The sequence below is a fragment of the Acomys minous genome (genome assembly GCF_964271855.1).
Source record: "Acomys minous genome assembly, chromosome: 14".
Lineage (NCBI taxonomy): Eukaryota > Metazoa > Chordata > Mammalia > Rodentia > Muridae > Acomys > Acomys minous.
This window is the reverse complement of record NC_140496.1, coordinates 55,462,074-55,476,071: the sequence shown is the minus strand read 5'-3', so window position 1 is coordinate 55,476,071 and position 13,998 is coordinate 55,462,074. Positions and strand designations below refer to the sequence as shown.

The 13,998-nt window shown below is 47.2% G+C and overlaps 1 protein-coding gene across 4 annotated transcripts in view; it reads left to right on the top strand.

The window, feature by feature from the left end:
- The window catches only part of PDE4DIP (phosphodiesterase 4D interacting protein), a 204,117-nt gene that overhangs the window by 83,794 nt on the left and 106,325 nt on the right, over positions 1–13,998 (top strand). The window lies entirely within an intron of this gene.

The following is a 13,998-nucleotide window of genomic DNA, read 5'->3' as shown; positions in this document are numbered from 1 at the left end:
TTAAGAATAATCAAACAAGTCCTTAAGAGAAAAGAATAAGAGAGTCTGGGGAGATTGCTCAGTCAGTGAAGTACTTGCTATGCAAACTTCCGGACCTGACTTCAGTCCCCAATAATCTTGTGACAACGAACAACAGCTGAGCATGGTGGCAACAAACAAAGCCTGGGCATGATGGCACACACTTTATATCTCTGTACTCAGGAGGCAGAGGCAGGCAGGTCTCTGAGTTCAAGGCCAGCCTGGTCTACAGAGCAGTTCCCAGACGAACTGGCCTAAACAGAGAAACTCTATTACAAACACAAACACACACATACACACACACACACACACACACACACACACACACACACACACACACACACACAAAACAAACCCAAGCAAGCAAGCAAACAAAAAGAAGGCGCTGAGCATCACAGCGTACACCTAGCACCAAGGAGGCAGAGACTAGGGCATTTGCTAGCTAGCCAACCCTAGGCAAATTTGTGAGCTCAGGTTCAATGAGAAACCCTATCTCAAAGAATAAGGTAAAAAGTGCATAAAGAAAACATCTTCTGGCCTCTACAAGCATTCACACGTAACATATGCTTATCTACATACACATGTGCAGCTACACAGCATTCATTACATACATACAAAAAACAGGAAAGAAAAGTATTGTCAACTCTGCTAACTATATGAAGAAAAGCATCCGCTTTGGTAGTGGCAGCCGCAGCAGTCAGTTTAGGTGAGGAGAAAGTAGGCCCTCCCTAGCATGTGTCCACGGTGCTGTGACTACAGTGCACATGACAGCAATGGCTGTTTCCGTTTAGTTACTAGTCCATTGCAGCATGTTTACCTCTGGGGAAGGGGACAGGATAAGTTAGGAGACCCAGACTCACAGGACTTGGCCAAAGTTCTGCAGTCAGGAAAAAGTAAGTGGAGGATTCAGATGTTGGGGCTGGGGAGATGGCTCAGTAGTTAAAAGCAGAAGAGCCTGGTTTGATCCCCAAGGGTCTACCTGGTGGCTCACAGCTGTCTGTAACTCATGAAGGAACAGGGAAAGGCATTGTGGACCAAAGAGGCAAAGCACGATGGCAGCGGCCTGAAAGAACACCATGTACCTGGCACACTTCCAGTCGGCCTGTGTTGCTGGAATGTGAGGCATGCAGGGCTTGTGGTGGCGTGAAGGTGACACTGGAAAGGCAAGCAGAGGACAGATCCAGGGGATCTTTAGATTTCTCCATCTCCTCTTCAGTAAGCCTTTATAAGGCGACTACTATATTCCCAGTACTAAGTTGGGAACTGGGCCTTTGAGGATGAGTGAACCATCAGAGAGAGAGGGGCGGGGGGGGGGGGGGGGCGGGGAACTGGGTGGGAAGCAATAACCAAGAAGTGGACAGAGTGTAACGGAATTCAGATGAGGCGTTGCTACCCCAGGTGAATAGAGCAGTCGGAGGAGAAACCCACACAGGAGTCTTTGAGGAGTTGACCCCTGAACTCCAAAAAGGAATAAGCGTTGTTAGTCAGTCAACAAGGGTGGCGTGCAAGGAAGAGGGTTTGTCACAAACAAAAGCCTAGAGGTAGATGAATCTCTGGGTGCCTGGACAGAATCGCAGGTTGTTCGGTGTTGCTGGATTTAAGTACCAGGCATAGGATGGGACTGAAGTGCATCTAGAGCACAGTGTTTCTCGTGCCTTTTTATAGGAGCCAGTGATGGATTGTAAACTCAGAGAACATGCTAGATCACTCCTGTGGGTGGGGAAGTCTGATTCCATGGGATGAAAACCCGCATACAAAACTGAGGGGCTCAGTGAGGTGAGGGTGCGGGGCTCAGAGAAGACCACCCTCTGTTCAGGAGATAAAATAGCTATAGGAGTTCCTGACTGACAGGGAGGAGACAAAGGGTAGGACTAAGATTCCGAGCCAGGTTAAGCCACTGTTTCTGAGCTGGCTTGACTGTGTAACTCCCTGGGCTGGACCAGGATTGGCAGCTGGAGGTCTGTGAGGCTGGGCACCTAGCGGGAGGTTTCCCTCTCTCCCTCACTCAGCCCCTGTTGGCTTCTTAGGATAGGCTGAACCAGCAAGGCTGGGCTGGCTTCAGCCAATGCTAGGGAGCCAGGCTTGTTACCAGGTAGCAGGAGTTATAATTAGCACAGTTACTAAGGGAAAAAGCCTGGGGTTTGTGAGCCTGCATTGCCAGAAGCAGTTTTTCCTACTGGGTGGATTTATTTGTTTGTAAAAACCAAATGGGGAGAGCTGGGTGTGTTTAATATGGTTCTGGGAGATTCAGTGGTGCCCAGGTGTGAGCTTTGTCATGAACAGGAAATGAGGTTTTGCTGATCAGCATCTTGTCTGGGCAGGAGGAAGAGGGCTAAGACACTGCCTTGGTGTTCTTGACTAGCCGGAAAGACAAAAGAGGAAGAACACAGAAGCTCGGGTTAGAGCTAGAGAGAACCCAGAGGGCCCCTCCACTTTGCTTTCCTATAAAATTAGTAGCAAGAGTTGCCACATGCTGAGCTTTCAGCTTCTGCATAACAAGTGAAGGAGATCAAGGTCCAGGGTGGCAGTTTGCCTGATGTCACACATGTCAGATTCAGAAGAAAGTCAGGGACAAACGGCAGATTGAGGTGCCTATTAGCAAAGCAAAGCGCATGCTGGCCTCCAGGTTTCCTCAGTACCTGTGGCCCCTCTCAGCTCCTCTCACCCCAGCCCCTGCCCTAAACATCTCCAGCTGCTGGGCCTCAGTTCCCCCCAGCTCCTGGTTCCCGTGTACCTTAGCTCTTCTCTTGTCTTAGCCCTCTTTCCTCTCTGCTCTCTCTCTCCTCCTCCTCTCTCATTCTCTCTCTCTCTCTCTGTCTCTCTCTGTCTCTGTCTCTCTCTGTCTGTCTCTATCTGTGTCTCTCTGTCTCTGTCTGTGTCTCTCTGTCTCTGTCTGTGTGTCTCTGTCTGTCTGTCTGTCTGTCTGTCTGTCTCTCTCTCTCTCTCTCTCTCTCTCTCTCTCTCTTTCTCTCTCGTCTCATGGCCTGCTTCAGTGTACTGGCCAGGGTTGGTCTGTTACTTCCTTTCCCTGCTCTAGACTCTTCCTGATGTCTCTGGCTGGGCTCTCCCTTGTATCAACAGTACAACCTTTCTCTCCCACCATGCCTTGGGGCAATCAAGTCCTCACTTTATGTAACACAGACTATTAGCGGTCAAGCCGAGACTGAAATCCAGGAAGCACAGGCTCACAAGAAGCTCTTCCATCTACAACAAGAATTCAAGAGATGTCTGTGCTTTCTGAGAAGTTAGTTTTTCTTCCCCTTTGCCTGTAAGGGGCTAAAATAAAATGGCACTCACAACAGGCGCTAGACTCCTTCACAGGCGACTGAGGCTATACTGTGATAGCGAAAGAAAATAAGTTTCCACCTGTGTGGTCCCTCCCCAGTGCTTTTGTTCTGGGCATTTTCTTCTGCTTTGGCTAGTCTCATCTCATCTAAACAAGTCAATTGCAGGGAAAAAGTAAAGTTGTATCAGCCCTGGGGAGAGCACAGGATGGATGGGGGCAGGTGAAACGCTGGAAACGAGCCCACCCTATCCTGTGAGATAGCCGATAATCCGATCACACGCTGGGAGGCTGACTTGGTACATACCGTTCTGAGGAGAGCTGAGCCATAGTCAGGTGGCTTTTGCCAAGCAACTTTAGAAGTGGCTTCGGGCTGCACTGGGCAGCTTCCATACCCACTGCGTGGAAACGTGGCCTGAGTAGGTTGGGAGGGAATAAAAGGCACAAGCTCCCTTGGAGTGGCAGCTTCCTGTCTCCCAGCCTTCGGGAAGTTTGGCTGCCCCATAGAAGTCATATTGTCATGCACATAGGGTCTTCAACAGCCGAAGAGAGGTTTGGAGAGAGAAATCTCAACATCAATGCTGAGGAAGCTGCCAGATTCAATGTCATGATCTCTAGCACAAAGAGAGTGTGGACCCGAAGTCAGTCCATCCCTACATCACCATTTCTTAGAAGATCTTGGGTTCTCTCCACAAAGCCACAGGCAGCGGCGTTTCTCAGACACGCTGGAGCTAACATCCCTGTCCGGCGTTCTCTAGTCAACCTGGGCATCTCTGCACAGCATAGATGCAAACTTGGTCTGTAAGGGACTGAAAAATCATTGAAGGAACCACCCCAGACTCAAATAGTATGCAAACACAAAGAGAATTTTTTCCTGCAGAAACAGCCTGCATGCAGAGGTCGGCTAGTCATACAATATGGCAGCGCCCGGAGGAGGAGTCTGCAAGTTCTTTTTAAGGCTTCTAGGGGAATCCTGTCTGTGACTCTAACTGGGATGGCTGGTGCCTGTGGAGGCAGCGTGACTCTAGCCACAAGCCTTTTAGCAGTGTCCGGTCCTCTTATTACCCCTTCTCCGGTCTTGTCCACACTTGATGCCACAGGGCCACATCACCACTCTGCTCCCAGGCCAGGACTGGATGGGCCCAGAGCTCATCCAGGGTCTTCTGGGTACCAAAATTAAGGAAGGTATGAAACCTGTGAGCCCAAAGAGGTGAGAAGCCGTGTCTGCTCTAAGTCTTAATCAAACCTGTCTCGTGCGGAAGCTCAGCCTGCTGCCCAGCCTTTGGTGTCTCAGAGCACTCTCCAGCTAAGACTGTAGTAACCTGTTCTTGCATTGTCTGCAAAGGTGGAGCTAAGGGGGTGGGGGGGAGCTCCTTCATCCCTGGGAAAGCTGGTTCTGTCGCATAAAGAGACCTGCATGACCTGCTGCCCTTTCAAGGTGGTATCATCGCTCAACAAAGCGATTCTTCCTCAGGCTCTAGAGTATGACCCTCAGCCTCTTCCTAATTTCTCTCTCTTCTTCCTACTTCTTAAAGGAGCCAGAGTCGGTAGCTAGTGCCTAAGCTATGAAGTGATATAAAATGACATAAAAGTCATGCAGGAAATGACCGTTTTGTAGCTTTGTAGCTCCGAGAGGGGTTTCCAGTCCCGGGCCTTGTCTCATTGCCTCCTCAAAATACTAAACACTTTCCATTTTAATCCCAGGGGTAAAAAAGTAGAGAGGTTTAGTGAGTGCTACGTGCCAGGATCCAGTTTACACATTTTACCCATATTTATTCTCTGCCACAGAGCAGCCTGTGAAAGAGATCTGTAAAGGAGCAGTAGGCGCAGGGAGTCTGCCTGGTACCCCAGCAGCTACATGCTCTAGTTCTGTGCTTACTCCGCAAAGCCTTGGCACACTCTTTGGGGTTTAAAGTTCCCCACTCTTTCTAATGCAAATGCTGTTTTTCAGTGGTGAACTCCCAGGGTACCAAAGGTGGCTGAAAGCGGAAAGAGCTTAGCAAGGGAGCACCTGTGTCTTGGTGGCTTCTGCCAGGACTGTGGCAAGAGGAGGGGAACTGCCCTGTTGATGGGTTTGTGGTGGAAGACGGCGCTGGCCTCATTTGACTAGTGAATCAGGCAGAAATTGCATGGGATGTAATAGAACCAGGGCTGTCCTTGCTGTACCGTGCCCTGCCAGGCTGGTGTGCTCTGAGGTCAGATGAAACAGGAAGTGATTCAAACCATATTAAAATTAACCAAAAATGAGATCCTAAACTGAGTATTGTGGCACACCTGTAGAGTCCCAGTTTCTTGGAAACAGGCAGAAGAATCAGTTGAGGCTGGCCTACGCCTGGACTAAAACAAGACCACAAACAAAACAAAAGAAGAATTAAAAGGATAGTAGGATTTGTTGTTGTTGTTGTTGTTGTTCTGTTTTTGTTATTGTTGTTGTTGTTGTTTTTGAAATCTTGGGGAAGAACAGACTTAGAGTGCATTTCAATGCCTAACAGGTAGTAGTTAGCTGTTTCCTGTCCATGCTGAGATAAAAACAAGCTTGGTTAATCTGGAACACTAGATTTTTTTTTTAGGTGTGTGCCTCTGTGTGTGTGTGTTCTTTGTTCTACTGGAGGTTGTTGGTAAATATTAATGCACAAAGCAGGCGAGACTTCATGGAGTTTGTCTATCATGGGTGGACAGTGAACAGTAAACAATGTAAGTAAATAACTCTGTAATTACAAAGTGAAACTCTTAGGGGAGAAAAATTGAAAAGAAAGTAGAACAGTGCAAAAGAATATATATTTGTATTAGTCCCTTTTCTATTACTGTAATTAAATACTTATGGCTGGTACCTTATAACTAATAGAAGTTTATTTAGAATTCAGTTCTCAGAAGTTCAAAGTCCAAAATTCATGTGAAAGATCTTGTAAGATCCCTTTGATTGTACCGTGTCATGTTGGTTGGCATCACAATGTGAATGAGAGCAAGAGGGAGGTGGAAGGAGAAAAAGGCGAAAGAGAGAGGGAAAGGGAGAGAGACAGAGAGAGACAGAGGAGGGGGAGAGAGAGAGGGAGACAGAGAGAAAGAGAGAAGAGAGAGAGAGAGAGAAGAGAGAGAGAAAGAGAGAAGGAGAGAGAGATCGCATGCTGAGACAGGACATGGGGTAGAGAGCAGTTTGTATAACAACTTCCTCTAATAAGAACTAATGGGTGTCCTATGAAAACCACTCTCTTCCTTTCTCCCATTGGGATCCACCTCTCTATTTACTTTTTTTGGGGGCGGGGGATGGTGTTTCCTTTTGTTGAGACCGGGTTTTACTGTGTAGTTCTGGTTGTCCTGGAACTCTCTGTAGATCAGACTGGCATTGAACTCAGATATCCGCCTGCCTCTGCCTCCTGAGTGCTGGGATTAAAGGCATGCGCCACCACTGCCCCGATTAGGCTTCAACTCTTAAGGTTCCATCTCTCCTCAGCATTGGCACACAGGGATCAAAGTTTCAAAGCTTGACTCACTGGAGAACAAACCACATCCTGACAATAGCGGGGTTCAAATGCATAAGAGCAGAGAATGAGTTTATGGTACCAAAGAATGTCTAGGGCTGCCATACTTATACAGTGACTTCAAAGACATGTGCACACTGGGCGTGGTGGTGCACGCCTTTAATCCCAGCACTCGGGAGGCAGAGGCAGGCAGATGTCTGTGGGTTCGAGGCCAGCCTGGTCTACAAAGTGAGTCAGTCCAGGAAAGCCAAGGCTACACAGAGAAACCCTGTCTAGCAAAACAAAACAAAACAAAAGACATATGTACATGCACACATGTACATACACTGCTATGTGCACACACATGTCACAGAACAGCTTAGCTGAGTTCTCTGCTAGTGTCCTAAGGGCCACTGTCTTGCTCAGTCTGCAATGTTGTCTACAGAAGAGTCTTCTCCTGGGCTCCCTCAGGTGGTCAACAGAATCTATTACCTGGTGGTTACAGAGTTGAGACCCTTGGTTTGTCTTAAATGCTAGCTCAGCAGTCCTCAGCCTGTAGCGCACGGCGTCCTTGGGGGTCAAGTGAACCTTTCACAGAAGACGAATGTCAGATATTGACATCACAATTCTAAACAAAAGCAACTTTATAGTTATGAAGTAGCGACAAAAATAACTTTAAGTTGGGAGGGGGGGTGTCACTGCAAGATGAGGAATTGTAAAGGTCGAAGTGTTAGGAAGGTTGAGAACCGCTGTGTTAGCTAGCTAGAGACTGCCTGCAGGACCTTGAAGCCGCCTATTGCTTCTTGTCCTGTGGGCGTTCACTCCATCACGCCTTCAAATCCGCAAGGAGAGGCCTTGGCCCTCTGTCTGCCTCTGAGAGACTTAGCACTCATCCAGGAGTCTCACTCCCTCAGAGTTGCCACATGCAGCTTGCTAGAAACAAGCCCAGGTCTTGCCTGGCCTGAGGGAAGTGCACGCAGGCATGAGCTGCGGGAGTGGAGAATGTGGAGCCCCACTTACAGTGCATCTCACGCCCCGTCAATCGTCGCTTCTGCTCCTGTCACTGTTACTGTTTGTTTTGTAGCATTAGGATAGAAAAGAAATAAAGATCCAAGTGAGTGACCAATGGAGGACCCTGTCCTGGGCTTACTGCATAGTGCCGGCAGTGCTCCCGCTCCAGCCTCATGTGAGCATGGAGAATAGCACTGGCAGTGCTCCCGCTCCAGCCTCATGTGAGCACGGAGAATAGCACTGGCAGTGCTCCCGCTCTGCCTCATGTGAGCATGGAGAATAGCACTGGCAGTGCTCCCGCTCCAGCCTCATGTGAGCAGGGAGAATAGCACTGGCAGTGCTCCCGCTCCAGCCTCATGTGAGCACGGAGAATAGCACTGGCAGTGCTCCCGCTCCGGCCTCATATGAGCACGGAGAATAGCACTGGTAGTGCTCCCGCTCCGGCCTCATATGAGCAGGGAGAGAGCTCTTAATTCTGAGTTCTTTACCCTTAGCACTTGGCTATTTGCATTTTCACTTCCTTTATTTATTGTTTCACTTTCTCTTTTTAAATTAATTGTACAGTTTGGGTGAATTTTAATAATTGTTAATGGATTAGTAACAGCCACCACACAAACAAAATACAAAATGTTCCCGTCACCCCGGAACAGTCCTGTGCACCCGGTGGTGCCGATCCCCTTACACCTCCAGGCTCAGGGAGTCATTGGTCTGATTTCTGTCTATACATCAGTTTTCTCTGCTCTAGAATTCCATACAAAGGGAATCAAGGTTTCCTTCATCTAACTTATTGTTGTCCATTCATGTTATTTGTATCAATAGCACTTTCATTTTCATTGTTTACCAGCATTCCAAAAAATGGTGGTGAAACAATTTGTTTACCCATCTGTTAATGGACACACAGTTAGTGTCCAGTGACTGGCTAATAGGAAAAAGGTACTATGAATATTCATGTTGTTTTAGTTCACTTGGGTATGGAACTATTAGGCCATATAATGCCTGCGTGTGCCAATTTATAAGATACTACAAAACCTGTTTTCTGTGATATAAAAAGTGATTTTTAAATAGTGACTAGAAGAACATGAGGAGGCTAGCCAACCAGCTAACCCAGGGAAGAATTTTCCAGGTTAATGAACAACACAAGAGTTGTCATGGCCGAAGCAGCACAAGACCAGGGGAAATGATGTGCGCTCAGAGGTGATGCAGCTGGAGGTGCTTGATAATTTTAATGATTTTAGACTGTCCCGAGTCACATAGGGTAGTAAGGACTTTGACTGAGGATTATTCTAGCAAGTAGCATCCCTCTCTGACTTAGGAAAAGATCAAAATGTGGTTATAACATTGTAAACAGAGTATAGAGGCGCTGGGATAGCAGGCAGGGGGACAATTGGGAGACATCTGCTGTAATCCATTTGAACTAAAGCAACAGTTAATGTAGGAAAAAGTGGGGAAGGAGGCCGATCTGATGGGATTTACATGGATGGATTCAATGTGCAACGTGCAAGATAAGACTTGATGAGGATGACTAAAAATTCACCGTTGGCTTTAGTACCATCTGCCATCTCCATTAGAACGCCTATGGTGAAGTAGTGGAGGTGAGTACCTGATTTTAGTAAACTTCAAAACTGAGAGCCAGCCAGGAGTGGTGGCGCACGCCTTCAGTTCCAGCACTAGTGGAGACAGAGGTAGGCGTTCAAGGCTAGCCTGGTCTACAAAGAGTCTAGGACAGCCAAGGCTACACAGAGAAACCCTGGAGAGAGAAGCGGGGTTGGGGGGGCCGCGAGTCACTGGGGTAGTGAAAATGAACAATTACACTGAAGAGCTATGTTCCAAGGATAAGAAAGGAACAGACAGTAGCTGGTAAAATGCTGGGTTGGTGGGAGAGTATTTTGAAACAATGAAAAGAGACCATATATCATGTAGCAATAGAAGTTTTCAGTAGAGAGTGAAATATTAACGGAAGAGAGAGGAGGAGACTTCCTGGGTTTGAAAAAGTATCTGTGACCAGAGGAAGAGCTGGTGTTGGTACCCAGGCAGGTGTGACAGGAGGGGGCTGTCATGGTTTCAGGGAGGAAGCACACTTTTATTTGTTCCCCAAAATGTATTTTCAAACATACTCTTAGAGTGAGTTACTCCCTGCGGGGCTTGCTCATGCTGCAGCGTCCTTGTCCGTATCTGGCTACCTGCTCTCTGTGCACCTACAAATCCTACCCATCTTTCAGAGTCCAGACCACGCATCACTTAGTAGATGGTCCTTTCTTCACCATCACTGTCCCAAATCGTGTCTCTCCATCCATTCTCCAATTGACTACAGTTCAGAATAACTGTTTGGCACAAATCATTTAATCTCTAGCTATCAGTTTTTGTTGTTGTTGTTGTTAATCCAAATGTATCTTAGCTCTTCGCATAGGTTACACTTTGTAGGTGAGATCAACACCAAGTATCCTCTGTAGCTCTCAACAGAAACATTACTGAATTCAAAACAGAAATCTAGGTTGTATGTGGACCCGTTACCGACGCCCAGTAAGCTGTAGGTGAGATGCAGCTGTGCAGGTGGGTGCGGGTGAGAAGTCGCTTTCTCTGTCCCTTCTTCTGTCCTCCCCTGACACCCAGATGCTGGGAGAAGTCCAGGGGACCCTGACTCTTCTGGAATTGCACAGAAGGGCTGGTTGGTAGATTTAGGAAGCCAATAACTTGAGAAAAGGACCAACTAGCAAGGGGAAGTCCTTGACAGAGTCTGAACAACAGTCTCTCACTTGGTAAATACCTAACTATCTTCTGTAGGTAGGATGTGCGTGCCAGCTGTTGGGAAGGGAGTGGAAGATAAAAGGAATGTCATGCCCACGCTGACTTGCAGCTTTGCCATCCAAGCAGGGAGTGGAGCTGCGTCACCGACCTCTCTGCTGTCACTCAGTGCTTTTGCTTCGCTCCTAATGAACTGGAATCTTCTCTCTGTGTGTGATGGTTGAAAAGAATTTACTATTAAGGACTGGCGTAGGTTGGGCTTGAGACAGTGGCCTGAAGAGTTACTGTTTGCATGTAGGTGCTGCCGTTGTAGAAACCTGAACCATCTCACTTGTGTAACCTGTTTTGAGACACTGGGAGACAGGCAGACAGAGGCAAGATGCTTTTTGGGCAGAGGACAAGTTGCTGACTGGTGAGAGGGTGGGTAGCCTTATTTATTTATCCTTTACCACATATTTAATAAGTGTAAAGTGCTTAATAAGTTACATTCAGTAACTTTCTGGTGTGTTTAGACCATAAGATTAGTGGCAAAGCACCAAGCATGGTCACATACAATGTACTTACAAATGTGAGGGAGAATATTAGAAGCCACACATGCCTCTTGAAATTCTCTGGTGACACACAAAAAAATATTGGTGGCAATAATACATTTAAAAGATTGTAATTTCAACATAAGACCGAAGTCTAAAAAGTCTTAATGCTTTTGAGATTGCATTTTTTTTGTGATAGTCAATATTAAAAATCCACTGTAAACTGTAAACACTGCTGGAATCTTCATGGTGTGTTCAGTCTGCACTAGTCACACCTCCAGGGCACAGGAGTGGTGGATGACCTGTGTCTGTCATCCTGAATGGTACAACTGTAGTGTCTAAGGTCCAACACTGTCCCCGGTTTCCAGGAGAGATTTGAGTTCAGAGAGCTGCCTGGAGATCATAGGGTTTGCTTTAGGCCAGGCCAGGCTTTCAAAGCGGGAGTCAGACATTAGAGTCCAACATCAGATCATGTCAGCTCCATCAAGAACGTAAAAGCATCCAGCTGGCCGTATCTCCCAATTGATTTATGTTTGGGGTGGTTTGGTTTTTGAGACAGGGTCTCACTGCATAGCCCTGGCTAAGCGTGAAATTCGTTGTATAGATGAGCTGGCCTTGAATTCACAGAGATCTGCCAGCCTGAGTCCTGAGATGAAAGTTGCACACCACTTTGCCCAGCCTTTGATACTGTTATTATATTCCACATAAGGCCTACGCCTGATGCCTGGGGAGAGCTTAAGAAAACCAAAGGGTGATTCCTGCGAAATGCAGTTCTTAAACAGCTGAGAGAAGGACATCATTTGGAGCATCCCTTTTAGCTCCTGCAATGGGCCTGGGCTGCTGTCTCCCGGGAAGTATCCTGGGGGATTGCGGGGGCTCCAGCCTCACCCGGGCCGGCTCTTACCAGGGCCTGCAGTTACTAAATTAAGCCCAGCCAGGCCTATTTGTGAACATAGACTCCAGCCAAGCCAGAGAGGTTTGTCCTACTAAGGAATGTACTGGGGTGTGTGTGTGTGTGTGTGTGTGTGTGTGTGTGTGTGTGTGTGTGTCTGAGGTCATTGATATTTATGTGGATGTCTTCTCACTTGGCAGCTCGGTCCCGGCAGAGCAACAAAGGCTCTGGGACTCAACCACGAGGCTAACAGCGAAGCCAGGGAGATGAATAGCTTCTGACACACTGAGGTTTAGTTGGAGGTCAGTGTGAAAAAGACAGTGTGCATCTTGGGACCTCTGTGCACAGAGTCTCAATAAAATAGCCAGGTCACCCCATTTTTCCTCATTTATCCTTTTTTGAAAGTACACATTACATTGTAGAGCAGTTTTAGCTCATAGCAAACCTTGACCAGACACTCAAAGATTTCCTAGCTACCCTTTGCCCAATATACATACCCATGCATGTATATTTCCTTCCACTATCAAATTCCAAATATACTCCATTTTAACCTTTTTTTTTTTCTAAAGAACTGGATTCCCAAACTGAGTGTTGGTCAGAATTGTTTATTTCATCTGACTGCTGTGTGGAAATTACATTTATTGAATACCTCCAGTATGTCAATATTTTCATTTCCACCTCATTTTATTGTATGCTTAAGTGACATACCTGAAATGAAAACCCGAAGGGACTGGACTGAAGTCCCTGGAGTAGTCTCAAGAATGAGCTATCTGTGAAAACTGGCTTAATCTGCATTTTCCTGTGTTCAATGTAATAGGATGTGTGAGAACTGGTATTTGCACCCAGGCTGATCATCACCTTACTGTGCTACAGCCTCGGCACTGGAGGCTTGCCTTCCCTGGATGGTGCTGTAGCTGGGATGCTGGGAGGGAGAACAGCCTGAGGCACGGTACATCGGCTGCGGGTTTAGCAGCGTCTCTTTAGAGGATGAGATCAGGGGTCACATGACTTCACAATAAGTTATGTATCTGCTACTGTTGCTATTTATATCTGCCACCTGTGCACATTTCTATGTAGCTATCTGATCCTGGGTTTTTCCCCCCTCTGGCTTATTGCAATATGCTATAAATCAACTATTTCATTATTTATACTTAGGCTATAAACTCACTGAGGGCCATCCAACCTGATAGTTCTAAAAGCTGTTAGAGTATCTTGCACACACATGGGTTGATGGTTGGGGGCAAAAAAATAGGCAAATTCTGGCCTCTTACAAGTCAGTTACCTTGCCCTCTGCCCAAAGAGCAACTTTTCTCTGTCTTCTTATCCATCATCTATCTGTCTGTCTGTCTGTCCCTCTCCCATCACCTCCCTCCCTTTCCCCCTTCTCTTTCACACACACACACACACACACACACACACACACACACACACACACACACACCAATCCCTCCTCATGTTTACCCAAACACCTAATCTTAGACTGTCAGTGCGCTCAGATGTCAACATTCAGTGTCTGTCCACTCAAAGCAAGTGGGCATGGCTTTAGGACCCTATGAAGAACTGACATAAGTTGGACTTGAGACTGTTCCCTGAACAAAGTGTCACAGTTCAGACACAGTGCCTACTGTTGTAGAAACCAAACTTTTCCACTTGTTTTTTTCCGTCTCCTTGGGAGACTGGATACTCAAGCTGGCTCTAGCCAGGCACCACCCCAGTGTTGCCCAGTGTAATGGAGACTGAAGACACGGCACTGTTGTCCCTTCCCTGGCAATGAAGGACACTTGTCCCATGCTGGAGCATGGGCCTTGGTGTACAGCTGCATGAGGGTGAGCATAGTCTCTGTGGGAGGCGGGAGTTGCACTTCTACTACTCTGTTAAAGTCTAAAGCCTTAATGGTTTGCACAGCTGTCTAGATGTCTCACGTTCACACAGGACACTGGAACAGCAGGTGACACGATGATTCTGGAAGGCAAGAGGGACAGGTCCCAGTGTGAGTGAGTCAAATGTACGAAGCTTTGGGATGGCCACTGTAGCAGCACGCCATTCGTGACAGAACGAGGCGTC